This window comes from Leguminivora glycinivorella, chromosome 4, assembly GCF_023078275.1.
Source record: "Leguminivora glycinivorella isolate SPB_JAAS2020 chromosome 4, LegGlyc_1.1, whole genome shotgun sequence".
Lineage (NCBI taxonomy): Eukaryota > Metazoa > Arthropoda > Insecta > Lepidoptera > Tortricidae > Leguminivora > Leguminivora glycinivorella.
The window spans coordinates 28,497,986-28,516,678 of record NC_062974.1 but is presented as its reverse complement, the minus strand read 5'-3'; positions in this window follow the sequence as shown (position 1 = coordinate 28,516,678).

Here is an 18,693-nt window from a genome sequence, read left to right as displayed (position 1 = left end):
ACACACTCCGAACCGCCCAAATCTAAACTCTACCCCTTCCTAATAAGACTCACGAGTAGTCAACTCAACAAACACCGGCCTCGGCACAGACGATCGGAACCTTTGCCAAAAATCACGTAAGACATTACAATTGTAAATACACCTACGTACTACGTGACCCGCTTTGACAACACTTTTAAGGTTAGACTTGGTATCCTTTGCTCTGAGTTATTTTTAGAATAGAATACCTACATATAATAGACTCCACATTTATTCGTGAACACAGGGAAGACCAAAATACATGTAATAACAAAACATAAAGGAATGAAGTGCCACGAAAACGGCCTCATCTCAGCGCGTTGCTGGTGATTTCCAGCGCTGATCTTCCGATGATTTGGTTTTAGTGACTGGGACATACATAGAAATTAGATTTACGTGTGTCTTGAGGACATAAAGAACCCAAAGTTAAGGAGTAATAAAAAGCCTATTTTTCTTATTCCTTTTCCGCCGACATTCTATTTATTAGATAATATCAGATAAAAAAAAAACAATGTTAGAGAAATAAAAAGATCTAGATAATCTGGTTATTAAATCGATGAAGTGCATCACAATTTATAGCTAGCTTCTTCTCCTATTAGCAATTTATTAAGTACTGGAGGGTATGCTATTGTATGTATCTATGCTATTGATTCAATTTAGGATCCTTCCAATAATTATGTAGTAGTTTTAAGGACCCTTTACACCAGGAACGCCGCATATTATCTTGGTGTTAATGTTAATTAATGTCAAAGGTTCAGTTTAATCCTCAAAACAGTAAAATATCCCATTGTGTGCAACCTAAATTTAGAACACCGCCGCTAATAGGTATAACATACTATCATTTCGTAAAAGCCTTAATATAACAAAATAAGATCTAAGTTCAGGCCCCGTAGCCGAATGGCATTTCTCCGACGCCAAACGAAAGCGATACGCCGCTGGCTCTGTCGCGCCAATACGCAAGCGCGATAGAGATAGATATCTACTAGCGCTTCGTTTCGTGAGCGATTCGTGAGCGATTGTGCCATTCGGCTAGCCACCCTGTTAAGTTTACACTCGCTATGGAAACTATGGTTGGTTTCATCCACAATGTCGCGCAGATTTATCAAATCTAATCTTTAATAACAAGGCAATACGAGTCAAGTCTGGCGCCTTCCTGAATGAGACGGTCTATTTATACAGCTCACACTAACAACAGCTCAATAGGCAGCCTTATTGCTTCAACATAAGGGATATAACGCGCTGTAAAGAGTTGCCATGCGCATGCGCATGCGCGGCGGAGGTCCGTGACACACGAGCGCGTGGTCACGACGCGACCCGTGACGTCACGGGCCGCAGTCTGCACGATTTGTCGACCGTCTAACGTTAGGTGTCTAGTTTATTGATGTGCCGTCGGAAAGAGGTAGGTATTCAAATTTTAACATGGGAGTACATCGGAAGCAACTCAAGTTTCTGAAATTTAAGTTAGAGCTTGTAAAGTTTTTTTTTTTTGGAAACATCCGCTAACGACAAACGTCGAAGCACAAAAATATATCGTCGCTTTTCTACTGATATCCATTTACCTTTCTGGAATTGTCAAAATGAGTTTGTATTTAAAAATAAGCTCCTCTACTGATGTTTGAATATAATTTTCTTGATAATACAATTAAAACTGCTGTAATCGATGTGAATAGTATATTCGAACCCAACTCATTTTAATCTAGGGAAACCATTTTTGTACCTAACTATTATAAGAAAAAAAAACAGTTACGATTAAACAGCCTACCAATAGGACCGAAGGACGGTACCTACGAGTAAGTGTATAGTTTTGACTTTATGTGCTCTTCTCTAATAAAAACTAAGCTTAGGATTTGAAAAGAGAAACTTATATTATAGACTTTCTTGCGGAACTTGACCACAAAGCACATAGCGATCGTTCCTTACAACGAAACGCTGAGATCACAGATAGCACAGAATGCCACAGATAAGATCGCGCACGACTCACGCGTAAGTCGCGCCAACTTTAGCGGTGGCCAAAATTGGAACTTAATTTTCATAGATTAGATTCTTTATTTTAGGTACAATGAAGATATAATCGGGCAATTAAAGTTTTGCGTCTTGACTTTCTCTTTTACGTGCCACGTTGCAATAAATATTACGTACATATAACTATGTATACGTAAGCCTCAATAATTACTTTTTCTCATTATGGAAAAATTAAAAAAATAGCGGTGAAAATTGAAAACAGTCACCTAATTACTACATGATGGAGGCTCTATAAGTAGAGACTAATATCGGATGCCCTGGCTAAAACATCCACTAGTTGGGTTACACAATTGTCAGGAACCACGGTGAAGCAGCCGACTGTCACATGAGCTAGGCGCTCAGGACCTAATATAATAAGCTACCACCCTAGGGTACGCAACGCAAGTCGCAACTTCTCGAGCATATTATGCAACATTAGAAGGAAAGTCGGACCAACTTTAAGTACGTTTTCACATTATCCGATTCGATATCGGATGTCGGAAGGATTTCAATGGAAAAAATCCAATATGGCGCCTGTAATGTATGGGATATCGGTTCTACATCCGATATTGGATCGGATAATGTGAAAACGCACTAAGGGACAACAGTACGTGGTTGCACCTCCTATATTTATCCAAGATACAAACGGACGACGCCGCCGTAGGGTTAAGAATTTCACCACCCCCTTTCTTCCCGTGGGTGTCGTAGAAGTCGACTGTGGGATATGGGTTAAATTGTGGCGTAGGCGAGAGGCTGGCAACCTATCACTGCAATGTCACAATTTGGATTTCTTTCAACCCCTTTTTGCCAAGAGTAGCACTGAAACTTAGTTCATGTGCTCTGCCTACCCCTTTATAGGATACAGGCGTGATTATATGTATGTATGTATGTACAAACGGACGAACACAACTAAAACTTTTATGGGAATACACCCAGACGTTCAACAGCAGTTCGTCTGTATTGGCCCTTGACTTGCAATAAATACAACGAGAGAGATGGTCATTTTATTCCATTTATTCAATGCCAAATCAAGTTATTTTAATGCCATACGTGGTTCCTGTTCCGAGAGCATGAGTTTATATCATGATCATGTCTCAAGGGGTCAGTGGCCTCGTCCGCGCTGCCAAAAAAGTGGACTCGCCCGCGGCGCTACGACTATGGAGTTCGATTAAACGCTTTGTTCTTTCCGTTCCAATGAATAATGTTCATTATGTGGATACCTAGAGGCGTATGTGGGAATGTATAATGAGATATCACCTTAACAATAACACGTGTATCAGTTATGGTTTAATATGCCTAATGATGGACAGGGTGTAAACCTAATACGGGCGAACTTTCTTAAAGGTGGTGAGTAAAGGACATAAAAAATGTAGGTAATCGAACGTTCATCAGCACATCATGAGACTAACAGCGCCCTCTTGACGATGCTCATGTATTCCTGTGGGCGTAGCCGAGTACACAAACGCTTCACGACACGCTCACGAATCGTGAACGAACCGTGAGCGAATCTTGAGCGAATCGTGAACGAACCGTGAGCGAATCGTGAGCGAATCGTGAACGAACCGTGAGCGAATCTTGAGCGAATCGTGAACGAACCGTGAGCGAATCGTGAGCGAATCGTGAACGAACCGTGAGCGAATCTTGAGCGAATCGTGAATGAACCGTGAGCGAATCGTGAGCGAATCGTGAACGAACCGTGAGCGAATCTTGAGCGAATCGTGAACGAATCAGAATCAGAATCAGAATAGTTTATTTGCTAGAATACTTAATATTAACATATGGTACATGATGTTGAGGTACATTAGATGACAGTATTCAGTCGGTGAACGACATGCAAAAATTATAAAAACATGAAAACATTATCAACACGATAGCATTTCCATAGCATACATTAATACAATTACAATCAATACAAATTCACAATAAAATTACAATGCAAATTAAAATAAAATAAATGTAGTCAAGATAATTATAAAATTAGTACATGTCCAGTCATTATAATTACAGTAACAGTTTAAAGTCCATAAATTCCTTAATACTATAAAAACAATTGTCATTTAGCCATTTGGTCAGCACTATCGAAAATTTATTATAATCCATTTGCCTCATATCATCAGGAAGGTTATTATATAAAGCAATGCACAAACCGTGAGCGAATCGTGAAGCGTTGGGCATTCGGCTACGCACACTGGCCAGGCTTTACAATTTCATTATATTCTATCGGCTCACCGTGTAATTAAATTTTAAAACGCAATTAAACAATCCAAATTGCAAGCTACAATGTACCTACCTTCCCGAAGCACCTAAACATTAAAATACTGATATTACTGAAGTTTTAACGTTTTTAATTACTAACATTACATCATCTACATCCAGCACAGCTCAAAACCAATGAAGCAACGAATGGTTGTGCTTAGTGACTTAAAAACAAGACAAAATACAGGCTATTGCCGAATTCCATTAGCTACATTGTATTACATTGTAATTTATATCTGGGCTCCGACCTACCGATGAGAATTGCCAAATTCAGCAATAATATTCCAAATATTCATATTCCATTACATATTTCAGGGTATTTAGTAGTTTCATGTGCTCTGCCTACCCCTTTATGGGATACAGGTGTGATTGTATGTATGTATGTATTTCAGGGCTCCGATTCAGTTGCAATCCCACTATAGTTTGGGAAATACGGTTGTGCCTAAATGCGTTTTCAAATTATCCGATCCGATATCGAATGTAGGACCGATAGAAGCGCCATTTTTGACATTGCCTTTGCGTTGACATCCTTCTTACATCCGATATCGGATCGGAGTATGTGAGGTAATTTAAATCATTGGCTTTAATAGTATTAATAATGTAAAGAATGAACATTATTACCGAGAATTTGGACCAAACGTCTTGCTTTACATGAATATGAGTGAGCTACAACCTCGGCCTTGTCGTCACTTTCCATCAGGTGCGACTAAGGTCAATCACTGGCCAGTTTATAAAAAAAAAAAAAAAAATATTAAGCGTCGTCATTGTAACCCGCCCTCCATCTAAAGTATACAGGGTGTCCGCGGAAGAGAAAGCCCGATAAAGCGTTATTCAATACTGTCCCGATAACATCTAGATTAGAGTTGCCGATGCGAGCCAGTTTCGCCCTTCAGCTAGATGGCAGATAGAACATATCTTTAGATAACGGACTATCCTAGTAGCTACTAATTTCAATTAACATTTACCTAGTTTTTAACCTCCGGCGCAAAAACGACGGGGTATTATAAGTTTGACGCGTCTGTCTGTCTGTGTGTGTGTCTGTCTGTGGCATCGTAGCACCCGGACGGATGAACCGATTTAGTTTTCTTGTTTGAAAGCTGAGTTAATCGGGAGCCATGATTCATGAAAATCGGTCGGTATAATAATAGCTCGCGAACTGTCAAGTTGACTTTACTTATGGCAGCAACTATACCTTGTACTTTTAGCTGTTGAAAAAAGTGTAAACAAACCAGCGCCGTCAAATTTGACAGATCCAGGGGTAGTGAACCTTTTAAGGCCAGATCGAATCTAGAACAAAATTGTAGGTGGCTACTTACTTGGTACTTTTTATTCATGGTCGGTGAGTCTGTCAGCAAGGTGAGAGTAACAATGCGATTCCTTGTATTTTCAGGTATTTAAAAAACTGTGAACAAACCGTTTGGTTCCTGTTAAAATTTTTGTATTTAAAAATAATTGAGCTCACTACTATAGTCCGTTCCATTCCAAAACATATACCTTTCGCTAAATTTTACCAAATACACATGTACAATTAGACAAGACGAGTGTAAGTACAAGTTTATAATGGGTCGGCAAACGCACATTGCTAATGTGAAACCAGAAAACTGGAGAAGATGCGAAGAACATGTCATCAAGGAAAAGAAAAAAATGAAAGAGTTAGACAACAAGATTGACGATTTGGCCGACAGAATAATAATAAATGTGACAGAATCATCTTCGTCTTCATCCTCATCGTCGTCATCGTCCTCACCAGAAAAAAAGTTAACGTATATACGAGTATAAAGCATTACGTTTCACTTAAAAATATACATATATTTTCACCATTAAACACATAAAATAGAACATATTTTTTCATATTTTTTTGTTATTTCATGCACAGATAATCTTAATTTTATTTCTATTGCTTTTTTATATTTCTCTGTCTTTCATCAAAATTAGTGTGGTACCTATAAATATTACTGAATCAACTAAACTACCATCTAGTATAAAAAAAATACATAAATATAACAATCATCATGTCATGCGGAAGCTCGAAAACACAAATACCAAATTTGGAACAGATGATGATGATGATGATTGATAACAAGCAATGGAAAATGTCAGATAAAATTAAAAATCGCGTAAGGTCTAACTTTATATTTTAGTAGTGTTACACTCAGATTAAAATGCAACCATGAGTTTTAAACCTCTGCAAAATTGGGTACTTTTTGGTTGATGATTCCCTGAAGAAAATAATAATATTAATGAAATGTAATGATGATATGCTTGTATCCATGAAGGTGTGTTATGTTTTGTCAAATTAAACGAAATTACATGTTAGTGGAATGAAATGGAAAATAGTAGTGAACTCAATTTATTTTTAAATAGAGAAATAAAATCAGGAACCAAACGTTACCTAATAAACAGCCCTCAAATTTGACAGCTCCGGTTTGTTTACACTTTTTTCAAGAGCCAAAAGTACAAGGTATAAAGCCATTCGAGAAATGGGCTGATGAAGATAACTTTACTCATGACTATCCTTAGGATTCATTTCGCAAAGAATTAAAGTCAAACATAGAGTCGGTAATTCAGCATGGCATTAGCAGTGACAAAGTGTAAATTTCATCGTTAATGACAACTTAATGATGATTCTACGCATAAATTACGTTTTTAACTCTCTCAGTTTATTATATTCAAGTCAATTGCAAATTAACCATGTAGATGAACTCGACCAGTACGTGATTTTTTGGTAACGAAATTATTAATAATTTCAATCAATATTAAGAATAGAATTATCGTTATTTCAGGATAACATATGTTCATTAACTTACATGTTTCTTTTAACATCTATTCAAATGGATGCCCTTTTCCGATAAGTTAATACTTTTAAACTGAAAAGATATTTCGGAGGCCTTATCACACGAGAAAATTATCCAGTTGATTTTTTAAGGCAAAACAATGCCTCCCTAAAAAGACCTGACAGCTCTGTCAAACCAAAATTCTCTCTCGATTGCACATAAAAACACTTCATTTTGCTCCAAATCATTTCGTTCCTTAGTTTCGCTGGCACCTATAAAAAAAGTTAACCGATCAGTTCCACTTGTCAGTTCAAAAAATGAAATTTGTTTGGTAATGACACTTATGTTATAGACATAAGGGTTATGTGTGTTTTGGTGGGTGGCATGTGTATGTTGGTCGATTTGTAACATGTTGGAGAGGTGGGGGGAGAGAGGAAGGAATGCGGTCTTCTGCGAGACTAGCACGGTCGAAAAGATGGTAGGTACCTAAGCATTTTTAAGAAAAGTTTCATACATTAATATTTCTATTTTTCCTAAAGGTTGACTGGTAGATACCTCATGACATTAAGTCCGCCTTTTGTACTTAAGGTTTTCTTTTATGCAATAAATGTTAAATAAATAAATAGGAGTTTATACATAGAAAAGCAAGGTTTTAGCTACGTTTAAATATGAGTAGGTACCCTGCCGAAATCCCCTTATAACAAGCTTAAGACGATGCGGTAGGGGTCAATTCTCCATACAAACGCTCTCGACTATTTCCTCCCTGGTTTTTGAAGATAGAGCAATGATTTTTTTAACACAGATTGTTATTATTTTTATCTGTGTCGGACCGTTTTGATTTTTTTGATATTCTGCTTTTTAAAGATTCTAGAGCCAATCAAAAATTTCCAAAAACGGCCTTTTTCATTGTGACGCAAAAAAAGGTGTGATACTCAAGATTGGTAACAATAAAATTAACCAAAAAAGCTAAACGGTCCGACATAGATTATTTCATTGTTATTCAGATTCTCAAATTTCGTTCCGATTGATTAAGTTTTGAAGGAGGAAAGAGTCGAGAGCGGAACCTCGATTTTAAAGATTTTTTTGAAATATCTTTTGACTGAGTTGTTCTTAATGGACAATTTTTTTTCGATTAATCTAGCTAATAACACTTGTATATTTAAAATTCCCAAGTTGAAAGGGGGGCTCCTTTCCATTTTAGCATTTTCGCTACCGTATCCTCTTAGTCCGTCATTATTATTCCTAAAATAAGTTCGTTGTTTCTATTTTTCTGAATTTTCCATGCAGCATATCACGGGAGTACCTATATGAGTGGTCGTAGATTTAATCTTTGGAGTTGCCGTGGAGTCATACGCTCATATTACGAGTTGTCAAGAACCTAGTAATAGTAACTAATGACTTTATAAATATTAATCGCGTACATTGCTTTATTTTTCTCTCACTTTTTATTCTAAACTTTACTTAAGCTAAAAGCTTTTTCTTCATGAAAATAAAAACCATCCGTAAACACATTTTCTTTAATCTCTCTCTAAGAGCTTGCAAAAGAAAAACGATTCAAAAATTAATTTCCGATCGAGATAAACTCCTTCATGCTAGCTCCGCATTACCCCTTCAGGCTACAACCCTCCTAGATTCAAAAGAGCATAAATAACTACTTTTCTCTCATGACATAAGACTTTTGTATAATTTAGTGTTTGTGTTGTATTCGTGGCCGTGTACTCAGTACGGGATCGTAATATTTTAATTAAAGAAGAAATTTTGTGAAATTTGAGAGGAGTTGGTACAATTATTTTTACGTGTTGCTTTCTACTGGTTTAGAAGTTTGCCTTGATTATTAACTTTGTTTTTTAAAGGAATAACAAATATCTAGTGAATCAAATTGTACAGAAAAAATAGCAATCAGCTTCAAATTTGTTTTATTTTAAGGGGCTCCACGCGATTTTAATCGATTTTTGACAAGTTTTGAGCATAGAGTAATAGAAATATAATATTAGGTCCATGGTTTTCTACAGATAGAATTATAAAACCAACGGCCATGGGTTCTTCAATCTTTTATCTCTATTCGTAAGAGCCTTATTTTGAAAGAAACAGTACTTATTTTTTTATGAATTTTTCAAACATGATCTAAAAAAAAACACTTAAGTATAGAACTTTGATTTTATTAAAGGGTGTTACATAGATGAAATTTAAATGTTTGGATTTCCCTTTGACTTTTCTAAAAATTCAAGAGAGCAATTGTGCAGAATTGGTAAAACTCTAATATTTAATACTAGCTTTTACCCGCGGCTTCGCCCGCGTAATAAAAGTATTCATTAAGATTTTCATTTGGATCCGTAGGGACCGTAGGTTTCTCTGTAGGTATATTTATCTGCGATTATTTCGATTGCACATAATACTTTTGCTTGCAATGATTGTAGAAATATTACACATCGACCACAGCGTAGGTAATTCTATATACGCTGGGGAAACCTTTATAAACATCCCACATAGCCCGTATTTCGACACTATGATCGGTGGGTAAAAAGTACTTTTTTCTATTATCCCTTACAATTTTTTACATTTTGCTTATACTTATCGCAAACGTAATCTTCAAGCAAGCAAACAACGATCGTCTTAGAGCACATTGATTGTAAGAGACCGCCGACCGATTATCCGTATCCCGCTAACGATACCCATATCATCCGTATCCGTATCCGTATCCGTATCGCTATCGCTATCGCTATCGCTATCCCTATCGCTATCCCTATCGCTATCCCTATCGCTATCGCTATCCCTATCGCTATCCCTATCGCTATCCCTATCGCTATCCCTATCGCTATCCCTATCCCTATCCCTTATCAAGATGTTTAATGATAACATTTTAAGTTCTCGCGCTTTGTACACATATTTAAAGTCACATACAGGTCGAACGCGATTAATTAACATTATTTTTACCTTTTTTCCCAACGTTTCGGCCAGGTTGCACTGGCCGTGGTCGCGGAAGACTGACGTCCCAGCAAAATGTCACCGGAGATGTAAACAACACAAAACTACCCGATATTAATTTATATAAATGTTCGGGGTAGACAAATAAATATAATCTACCCGCTTTTAGTTAATGTTTATTTCCCACCATGTTTATTTTAAAGGTAAAAATAATGTTAATTAATCGCGTTCGACCTGTATGTGACTTTAAATATATGTTTAATGATTTCTTATCAAGTGCTAAAATATACAGTTTCATGGTTTTATCATTTAAAATTAAGAAATCCCATACAAACTTTAAACCTCTTTTTCAACCCCTTCATCCCTTTTTTTCGAAATAAAAAGTAGCCTATGTTCTGTCTCAGGGTCTAAAGATTGTCTGTTCCAAATTTCATCAAAATCGGTTGCGTGGTTTAAGCGGGAAAGCGTAACAGACAGACAGACAGACAGACAGACAGACAGACAGACAGAGTTACTTTCGCATTTATAATATTAGTATGGAGTATGGATAGTATGGATTAGTATGGATGGATGGATGGATGGATAGTATGGATTATGTAGCACTATATATTTTTGCAAAACTAAGCACAGCGCAGGTAACTTAGGTAGAAAATCTTGTTAGGTACAACATATTAGCAACGTAATTAGTCTTACATGACTGAGTAATTAAGATAATTTAGAGTGCAACTAATTAATGAACTCGTATGAGACGGACTGGTCGGGTTTCCTTCTGGACGGGATGTGTCGTGTGATGTGAGTCGTGTCGTGTCGGTCTAACCTGCGAGACTCAAGCATGTAAACATATTTTTCAGTACAGATGTTGTTTTTTTTACGCACTAGTGCGAGAAGTGGTTATATGCCAGGTCGAAACTTCGGAGGCTCATCTGTACTGAAAAACCTCGTACGATACACGTGCGAAAAGGAAATTCGTAACTCGTGTCGATTTAAAACACTCCCTTCCCCGTAATGGACTGGTCATATGGACACCTAAATCATATTTTTTAAAGACACACACGAGGTCGTCTGCGACCACGGCTAGTGCAACCTGGCCGAAACGTTGGAGAAAAGGTAATAATGTTATTTTATCGCGTTCGACCCGTGTGTGTCTTTAAAAAATGTGTACAAAACGCGAGAACTTAAAGTGTTACCTATACTAATTCATAATATTATTATGAAAGATGTGTAATTAGTAATTACTACATGAATAATTACTATGTCGCTGGAATGAAGGTGCTGGGAATCGATTTTTGAATTTCGAACGCACAAATGTGCCGTTTTAAAGTCTGTGGAAAACGACGTAATGCTATTTTTGAAAAAGGACGGCTAGTAATTTTAAAACTAGTCGTAATGTCCACTCGTTTTCGATTCTGTTAGTAGAATTTAAATCGGTAGTATATCTCCAATATTATGCAAGTTTCAATTGTAAAAACGTTAAGCGCAGTGTTGACAGTGTTAGACAGTTATGTCAAACGTGTGACATCATTGCTCTGCAGGAGACATGGCTGATGCCTGAAGAAATACCCTACTTAAATAGTATCGACAGTAGGTTTAGTGCTACAGGTACGTCGGCTATGGATACGTCGGCGGGAATGCTGCGTGGGCGTCCCCACGGCGGCGTCGCTCTATTGTGGAGGAGTGCGGTGTTTAGTGATGTATCGGTAGTGCCGTGCAATAATCCGCGAGTAAGTGCAATAAAAATAATTACAGCTGATCGCCCCATTGTAGTGATAAGTGTATATATGCCAACGAATAGTATGGACAACCTGCCTGACTTTACGAACTGCTTCGGTACGGTGAGTGCGCTTGTCGACGAATGTGACATTGAATCTGTATACATATTGGGAGATTTCAACGCACACCCAAATGAACTTTTTTACTGTGAACTTATTAACTACTGTAATGAACTGGGATGGTGTTGCATCGACGTAAAAAAGTTAGGTGTTGATTTTCAAACTTATACCTTCATAAGTGAAGCGCATCATTGTAAACGTTGGCTGGATCATTGCCTTATCACACAAGCTGTCATGTCGTCTATATGTAATGTATATGTAAAGTATGATGTTACATGGTCCGATCACTTTCCTCTTTTGCTAGAATGCGACTTACGCTTAATAACACCTAGATTAGTTAATTTACCTAATAATATTTATAATCAACATGTAGCGTGGGGGAGGAGAGGGGCGGATCAGGTGGCACGTTATAATAATGAATGTAGTAAAGGACTGAAATGTATCGATTTTCCATCAGAGCTCAGACTTTGCGCAGACAAGTATTGCAATGAAACTAGCCATAGAACAGTAATTAATAATTTATACAAGGATATTGTATCAGTTCTATGTGCAGCTGCTATTGCCAGTCGTAAGAGTAGGAAACGCAAGTTTAAAAATCGTGTCGTGGGTTGGAATCGACATGTCAAGGACGCTCACGGGGCAGCGAGGCTGAAGTTTCATGAGTGGAATCTTAAAGGTAGACCTTCACATGGAAGTTTATTCAATGAGATGTGTGAAACCCGTAAGATTTTCAAATCTCGCCTTAAATGGTGTCAAAATCATGAAACCCAAATTAAAATGGATCACATAGCCTCGCAGCACTCTAAAAAAGACTTCCGTTCTTTTTGGAAGGCTACCAATAACATGAAGCTCCGGTCTGGATGTCCAGTGAGCGTTGGAGGCAAAAGTGATTTAAAAGAGATCGCTAACCATTTCAAAGAACAGTTCTTTGTAAAATCGCCGCTCGGACCATCTCTGGAGATGAACAGTGCTGAGGTTATTACGGAACCGGTTGGTCCGTGTTTTACGGCTAAGGATGTAGCTAGAGCTATTCGTTCGATTTCCAGAGGCAAGTCCCCGGGGCATGATGGCCTCAGCATTGAACATCTCCAGTATGCGGGTCCTCATGTCTCAAGGACGTTAGCGATGTTTTACACGCTGTGTGTTAGACACTGTTACCTACCTGAGGACTTAATGAGGACTATTGTAGTCCCTGTCGTAAAAAATAAAACTGGAGATTTATCCGACTCCTCTAACTATAGACCTATTTCCCTTGCGACCATTATAGCAAAGGTGTTTGACAGTTTGCTTAATGCACAGTTAAATAAGTACGTGCACCTAAATCACAATCAGTTTGGTTTTAGACCTGGTCTATCCACTGAAAGTGCGATACTGTGCCTTAAGTATACTGTCAAATATTACGTGGATAGGAAAACACCAGTCTATGCTGCCTTCTTAGACCTATCTAAAGCTTTTGACCTGGTCTCCTACGATGTGTTGTGGAAGAAGCTGGAAGTTATTAAAGTACCCTCAGAGACAATCCGTATACTTAAGTACTGGTATGGGGGCCAGGTCAATAGTGTTAGATGGGCAGGCACGATGTCGGACCCGTACAGATTGGATTGTGGCGTGAGGCAAGGCGGGTTAACCTCGCCCACACTCTTCAATCTGTACGTGAATGGACTACTTGAGGCGCTGGGTAAGATGCGTGTCGGCTGTCATATAGATGCAGTTTGCGTAAACAATATAAGCTATGCAGACGACATGGTTTTGCTTAGCGCGTCGGCTTGTGGCTTACGTCAATTGTTACATGTATGTGAGAAGTACGCCCATGAACACGGCCTTAAATACAATGTAACAAAAAGTTATTTGATGGTATTTGACCCAAAAAATCGGATAAATGAGGTTCCTCCTATTTATCTCAATGATGTTCCACTTGAGAGAGTGGGGAGCTTCAAATATTTAGGTCATATTGTTACGTCTGACCTTAAAGATAATATGGACGTAGAACGAGAACGGAGGGCTCTGTCGGTTAGGGCAAATATGATTTCACGTAGGTTTGCGCGGTGTACAAAGGAGGTAAAACTTACCTTATTTAGAGCGTATTGTACTTCCATGTACACATGCAGCCTATGGAAATTCTATACGCAGCGGACTTACGGAGCCCTTCGGATCCAGTACAACAACGCGTTCCGGGTATTGATGGGGCTGCCTCGTTTCTGCAGCGCATCAGGGATGTTTGCAGAAGCGCACGTGGACTGTTTTTATACGACTATGCGCAAACGGTGTACATCCCTGGTGCGCCGGGTGCGGGCCAGCCCCAACTCTATCCTGTGTATGTTAGCGGATAGATTGGACTGTCCGTATATGCGACACTGCTGTGAAATGCATGTTTCCAGCAGTGAATATATATTGTAATTATTATTATTAGTTTAAGTACTAACATTTTAAACGTAAGCTTACTAACAAATTGTATGAGTCATTAGTTACTCGAAATAAACAATTTCATTTCATTTCATTACTCGAAATAAACAATTTCATTTCATTTCATTTCATTTCATTTCATTTCATTTCATTTCATTTCATATTATTGAACGAATTTCGCGAAATCGAATGGCCGAGATTCAAAAATCGGCTCCCAGGCAGCTAAAAACTATACCATATTTCCGGCCTCCAAACTACCTTTATATACCAAATGGCATCTAAACCCTCTTCGGCCGCATACGCAACCGTTTCATATTTATTTTATACGAGTTAAACCAATCATTTACAAAATATACAAATATACACTTATATGGTGTAAAGAGATAAAAAGATATTTATTTGCGAAAATGTAGTGTTGAAAATAGGTAGACAGAATTCTTATGTTCGTACTTTTTACTTGAAGAAGTATGCAAAATATTCTTAGAAGCTATAGTAGTAGCAGTTATACATATACCTGTAACTGCTACTACCACCATATTGATTATTTCTGACTGTCTATCAGCTTGGATATTTTTTCTCCAACCGACAAGCCCCGGCATGTGTCACAAGCGTCATTTGCCTACGAATAGACCCGCAGCAATGCGCGCCGCGTGCAATTATCACGGGCAGTAGTTGCCGCGTCGCCAAATAAGCCGCGAGGCATCCGTAATCGCCTGTTCGGACACCGGCGGTTCCCTTTTCTGTTCGCCATCTAAATAATAAGTACGTACTTACGTACCTTAAGGTGTTTGTACAGTTAACCAATTGGAACCCTAGGCCACTCTACAACCATGTCAAAATGACAAGCAGTAAGAGATTTCTTACAATCTGATTTATATAGTTCTACAGCGGCCTAGGGTTCCAATTGGTTGACTGTACAGTCAAGGATTTAACACCATAGATAGATGCGTACAAATTGCCAAAAATATAGATCTCGTCCTTTGTAATGATTTAGTGACAGTGTGTGAATGCCCTACTGCCCTAGTACCCATTGACCCCTATCATAAGCCTTTAGTTATTTGTATGAGCTTCTCAACTTTTGACCCCTTACCGTCAGCCCCTCAGGTAAAATTCTTTTACAATAAAGGCGACTACGAATCTATTAATAAGGAGTTAGCATTAATTAAATGGGAAGACGAGTTTTCAAAGCGCACCCTTAATCAGTCGGTGGATTTCTTTTATGAAACTTAAGTTAACTTAACTTAGAGGTTAAGGGATAGCTACATACCTAAAAAAAAGACTTATACCGATTCTTATCCGACATGGTATTCACCGGCACTTAAAAAAGTCCTTAAAGAAAAACACAAATATTTTAAGAAATTTAAGAGATATGGTAACAAATCGGACTTACTTTCATTTAATTTTCTTAGAGACAGAGCGCACAGATTGGAACAGGACTGCTTTGGTACGTACATTGAACGCGTGGAATCGAATATAGCAAAGTCCCCCAAGCAGTTTTGGTCATTTGTTAAATCTCGTTCAAGTTCTAACAAAATTCCTAGTAGCTTGAGATTTGATAACAGGGTGGTTAGCAATGGGCCTGACATTTGCAATGCTTTTTCTGAATATTTTACCTCTACATTCTCCTCGCAAAATGTCTTAACCGAAGTTAATTCAAGTAATGATAGTGTTGCCGTCTTGAGTAGTATTGAGGTGAGCCCGAACACGGTTACTAAATTGTTGCTTACCCTAGATACAGCCAAATCCGCAGGTCCCGACGAGTTACCAGCTCTATTTTTGAAAGCCTGTGCTAAAGCGCTTATTACTCCTGTTATCCTATTATTTAGACGCTCTTTAAAAGAATGCATAGTTCCGGATATTTGGAAGTCAGCCTTTATAAGCCCTGTGTTCAAAAAAGGATCCAAGACGGATATAACCAATTATAGACCTATCTCTAAATTGTGTATTTTAGCTAAAGTTTTTGAAAAAATTGTTTATGAGCAAGTTTATGATTCACTGAAACACTCTTTTATTTTAAATCAACATGGTTTCTTAAAACGTAGATCTACTGTTTCAAATCTTGTGTTATTTAACGAGCATGTAACTAAAGCTATGGATGACGGGTTTCAAGTTGATGTAGTATTTACGGACTACAGTAAGGCGTTCGACAAAATTGACCACCGGATATTAATTTCAAAACTTAAAGGTGTAGGAATTAGTGGAGATCTACTGAGATGGTTCGCATCCTACATTGATAATAGATCACAGGCTGTAGTTATGAATAATTATATGTCAGGGTGGGTGACGGTGCCTTCTGGAGTCCCTCAAGGATCTCTACTAGGGCCTTTGCTTTTTAACATCTTTATTAATGATATTGGTAAATGCTTCATTCATTCTAATCTACTCTGCTTTGCTGATGATATGAAAATCTTTATTAAAGTAAAGTCGGGCCTTGATTCATGTCACTTACAGTCTGATTTGTCTCGTCTGGATGATTACTGCTTGGCGAATGGGCTGGACCTGAATGCATCCAAATGTATCGCAATGACATTTTCGCGCAAATATAACGAAATTAATACTTCGTATAGGATCAAGGACCAACTTCTTACTAAAGTTCCTTATACTAAAGATCTTGGAGACATTCAAGACTCCAAACTACTTTTTGATAAATATATTGACAATATTATTAACAGTGCATATAAGTCACTAGGCTTTATAATGCGTAATTCAACTCATTTCAAAGAAGCTAAAACTCTAAAAGTGCTTTATTGTTCGTTAGTCAGGAGCAAGCTGGAGTATGCCTCTCAGATATGGAACCCACGCTATGCTACCTACATCCAAAGGCTTGAACGTATTCAGCGTAAATTCGTTAAATTCCTATGCTTCAAAATAAAATCACCCTATAGCTCCTCTAATTATCTACTTGTAAAAAACATCACTTATTACCACTTCAAAAGCGTCGGGAAATAGCTGACATTAGTTATTTACTCAGTATCACTACTGTTTTAGTAGATAGTCCTGAATTACTCTCCGACATCTCATTTAATACCCCCACACGTTGTAAAAGGTACTATCCTCCTATTTCAGTTAAGTTTTCATCGTCCAAATACAGACAGAACAGTTTCTTGTCGCGTGCGAGTAGAGCGTTAAACAACCTTGCAAACGACCTAGATATAGATGTATTTAATTGTAAAATCCCTGTTATTAAGCACTATATGATTCTTAAATGTTTCGTGTGAGCAAGTCTAAGAGATTTGTCATTTATATTTAATTATGTTATTCTTATAATTGTCATTACCATCCACTATTGAAATACCACGTTTGGTCTGAATTCTTACGTCAATGTGTTTGTGTCCGTGCGTTGATGCTTTTCGTTTGAGTAATATGTACTCAAATGTATTAATGACCAAAATGGCGAAAAATTAACCAATTTTTAAAAAATCAGCACCTTTTTCACAGTAATATATTATCGCAGAATTTTACGCTATCGAAAAACCTGATATTCATACCAACTCCTATTCAGTTCGCTTGAGTTTGACATATTTGATTACTCTGTCAAATCACCGATTTTTATGCATACTTAATTCAAGAAAAATATGATGTTCATAAAGATGTAGGCTGCTCCGACCTGTACTGAGCCGCGGGCGGCCAAAGGCCTGGCAGCCGCCGCGGCCCGCGACGGCGCACCGCAGTCTTGCTGCCAGCCGTGACAGCTGTGCCTACAGATCTAGTGACAGACGTTTGTTTTTATATATAATATTGTGTTTTGTGGCTTTTTCACTCTTAATAGGTATTTATTTTTAGTTATAGTTATATTTTTACTTTTATGTATTTAGTTTTTAAGTTCTTATGCAGGCCGCGACCCAATCTGGTGATAGCACGTCTTCCACTATCCATCCTTGTCCGTTGTGTTCAAAAACCTTCGAAACTAGCCGTGGCTTAAATATACATAAAACCAAAATCCATCGTAATGCTCTCAGCCAAAATGATTCCCCGCTTATACTAGCCAACACACCACCCATTCATCATCATCCGTTCCATGTTCGTCTGAGTAGTCTGAAACAAAACATCCCAATAATTAAACGGATTCCGCGCGGTGCCAGAATTTCTGTAGCAACTCATCTTAGCGACCTCATAAAAAAGTGCTGTGATAGTAATACGATTGGGGATTGGCACAATCTCCTTCTGTTTCCATATATGATATTACATGCAAAAGTTGACAACGAAAACATATCTCTCACTCAGAAGATTAAAAATAATTGCAGTAACTTTTCGATTCCTCCAACCTCAACTACACCTAGTCATCTTCCTAAAAGCTCCAATGAAATCAAATGCATTGAAAATAAAATCATCGAGGGCGACCTGAAAGGTGCCGCTCGTCTTCTTTTTTCTAGTGACGTGCTATCTCCAGATAATCCAGATACCCTTTCGGCCTTACAAACTAAACATCCCCCAGCTCCCGCGAACCCCTACTTTTTCGACCCTCCAACAGCAACTCAGTCCTGCAT